The following is a 3,189-nucleotide window of genomic DNA, read 5'->3' as shown; positions in this document are numbered from 1 at the left end:
GACAACAAGATTTGCCAATGAGCTAATCGTCCAGATAATGCAGAAAAATTCATTAGATATTTCAAAGGATCAAATTTAGATATGATCCATGTAGTGTGATACAACATATATTGTCTAAGCCTTCGAGTAGTCCATACCAATGCACATCACAATTTATCAATTAAAGAATATCTGGTTTCACATTCAGTGAATTTCTTCCTAAGATAATAAATAGCTCTTTCTTTCTTCTCAGTTTGATCATGTTTTCCTAATACACATCCCATTGAATTATCCCAGACTGATAAATAAAGAATTAAAGGTTTATCTGGGATAGGTGGTACAAATATTGGAGTACTCGATTGATATTTCTTAATTGTCTCAAAGGCTTCTTGACATTCTTCATTCCATGTCCCATAATTATTCTTTCTAAGGAGGCGGAAAATAGGATCACATCTATCAGTTAGTTGCAAAATAAATCGAGCTATATAATTAAGCCTCCCTAAAAATCCTTGAACCTCTTTTTGTGTTTATGGGGGTGATAAATCCTAAATAGCTTTGACTTTATCTGGATCTATTTCAATTCCTTTTTGGCTTACCACAAATCCCAAAAGTTTACCAGAGGTCAACTCAAATGTACATTTATTTGGGTTGAGCTTTAATTGGCATTCCTTTAATCTCTGAAAAAGCCTCCTTAAATTCCCAACATGCACTTCTTCGGATTTGGATTTGACAATCATATCATCGACATAAACTTCTATTTCTTTGTGCATCATGTCGTGAAATAAGTTTACTATAGCCCTTTGATAAGTTGCTCCTGCATTCTTAAATTTACCATAGTCCAAATGGTATCACTTTGTAACAAAACGTTCCCCATAAAGTGACAAACGTTGTTTTCTCCATATCCTCAGGGTATATTCTGATTTGATTATAGCCAGAGAAACCATCCATAAATGAGAACAAGGAATTCTTAGCAGTATTGTTCACTAATATGTCTATGTGTGGCAAAGGAAAATTATCCTTTGGACTGGCTCTATTAAGAGATCGGTAATCAACACATATATGGACTTTACCATCATTTTTTGTTATAGGGACAATATTTTCTACCCATTCAGGGTATTTGGCTACCTTAAGAAATCCAGCATCAAATTGATTTTTTACTTCTTCCTTGATCTTAAGCAAAATTTTAGGGTTCAGTCTTCTCAACTTTTATTGCATAGGTTTACATTCTGATCTTATTGGTAACTTATGCACTATCAATTATGTATCTAACCCTGGCATGTCTTCATATGACCAAGCAAATACATCCTTGTATTCTTGCAGTAATTCAATCAAAACCTATCGTCCTTTATCAGATAAAGTGGCACCAATTTTCACCTCATTCTTTTTCATATTGGATACTAAATTTAAGATCTCAATAGGTTCCTTATGAGGTAGAATTTGCTTATCATCTTTTTCCACCATTTTTAACAATTCAGAGGGTAAATCACATTCTTCACCATAACCTTCTACTTCTTCAGGACACATAGGCTGCTCAAAATCAATTTCCGGGCAAACATCATTAGCATCTATATCATAGATATTTGAGTTCCTGAAAATAAACAAGAGTATATACATGTAATCATAAAAATGCTTTTAAAAATGATTGCTATTTAGCACTAATGCATATTTTATTGAAAAAGAAAAACATATAGTTTAACTCTTTACACAGAATCAAACTATTGCCCCAGGATATAGACAATAATGAAAGTTTTGGTTTATTACTCTAAAAAAGACTTGAAAACTACAGGTAATTCTTCCGGAGTCCAATTATTTAACTCAAAGTCTGATGATGTAGGGCAAATGCCCATAACTTCTTTTTCTACAAATCCATCATCTTATATGACATTGATACTCATTTCTTTCAAAGAAACTTCAACAACCAGCTTTTTGCTTTCCTGATCTTCTTGGAAAACTCGTCCTCCTAACACAAAAGTATCATTTAATGGTGGAAAGGTCATTGGTTCCCATGTGAGATCTTCTCCAGCTAACTTCGCATTTCTTAATTCTTGATTCCTTCTAATGCCCCTCTGTCTCTCTTTTAATGTTAACTGATATCCCAAACCTAATCAATCTTTCTTAGAAATAGGAAAGACTAGATTCACTGGTCCTTGCAAATAGCTTCCTATTCATTTTCCAATTTTCCCCCTTTCCCTAGGGTTAACCTGAGTCCCATTTTCGTGCAATTATAAATTTTGGGTTTAGGCATCCTTTTCCCCTCAGCCACAAATGTTGCATTGACAAACTCCAAGGATATGAAAAACATTCAATAGCTTCTTCATCCAATTTAACATATGGAGAAGTGGTAGAGACTGAAGCGATGATATCTTATTCAACATTAAGACATATCAACCTACCATCTATTAAAAATTTTATCTTTTGGTGTAATGTAAATGGAACTGCCCCTGCCTGATGAATCCAGGGTCTTCCTAACAAATAATTATAAGTGGGTATAATATCCATCACAAGGAACTCCATCTCATATGTAACTAGACCAATAGTTAAGGGAATATCGATTTTTCCCAATACCTCCTTCATGGTTCCATCAAAAGCTCGAACAATACTCTGACTACTTCTCATGAGTGTGCTATCAATTGGTAATTTATTCAGAGTCACTAATGGCATTACATTCAAAGCCGAGCCATTTTCTACTAACACTCGAGATAAAATATGTCCTTTGCACTTAACTGTAGTATGCAGAGCTTTAGGGCTACCATTCATTTCAGAAGGTATTTCGTCTTCGGAAAAAGAAAGGAAATTATCAACCTGTATATTTGCAATTAACCTATCCAATTCGTTAACAAGAAATTCATTTGGTTTAAAAGTTTGATTCAACACTTTTAGCAAAGCATTACGATGTGCTTCAGAGCTTAATAAAAGTGATAAAACTGATATGCGAGCTGGAAATTTATGTAACTGTTCAACAATGTTGTATTCACTTTGCTTGAGAAACTTTAAAAATTATATAGCTTCGCTTTCAGTTACAGGTTCATTGATGGTAGTTTCATCCTCTTTTAACTGTAGCTCTACCTTTTTCCCTTTATCAACTGGACCTTGTTTCTTTGATTTCTTAGAATAACATCTCCCACTGTGGGTAAAATGTTCAACTTCATCTACCTCTTCATTTCCTCCCATTGTTTCCTTCATTTGGCATTTATAATTCCATGGAACTTG

The sequence above is a fragment of the Hibiscus syriacus genome, unplaced genomic scaffold, assembly GCF_006381635.1.
Source record: "Hibiscus syriacus cultivar Baekdansim isolate YM2019G1 unplaced genomic scaffold, ASM638163v2 tig00110890_pilon, whole genome shotgun sequence".
Lineage (NCBI taxonomy): Eukaryota > Viridiplantae > Streptophyta > Magnoliopsida > Malvales > Malvaceae > Hibiscus > Hibiscus syriacus.
The sequence above is the reverse complement of the archived record's forward strand: the minus strand, read 5'-3'. Positions refer to the sequence as shown.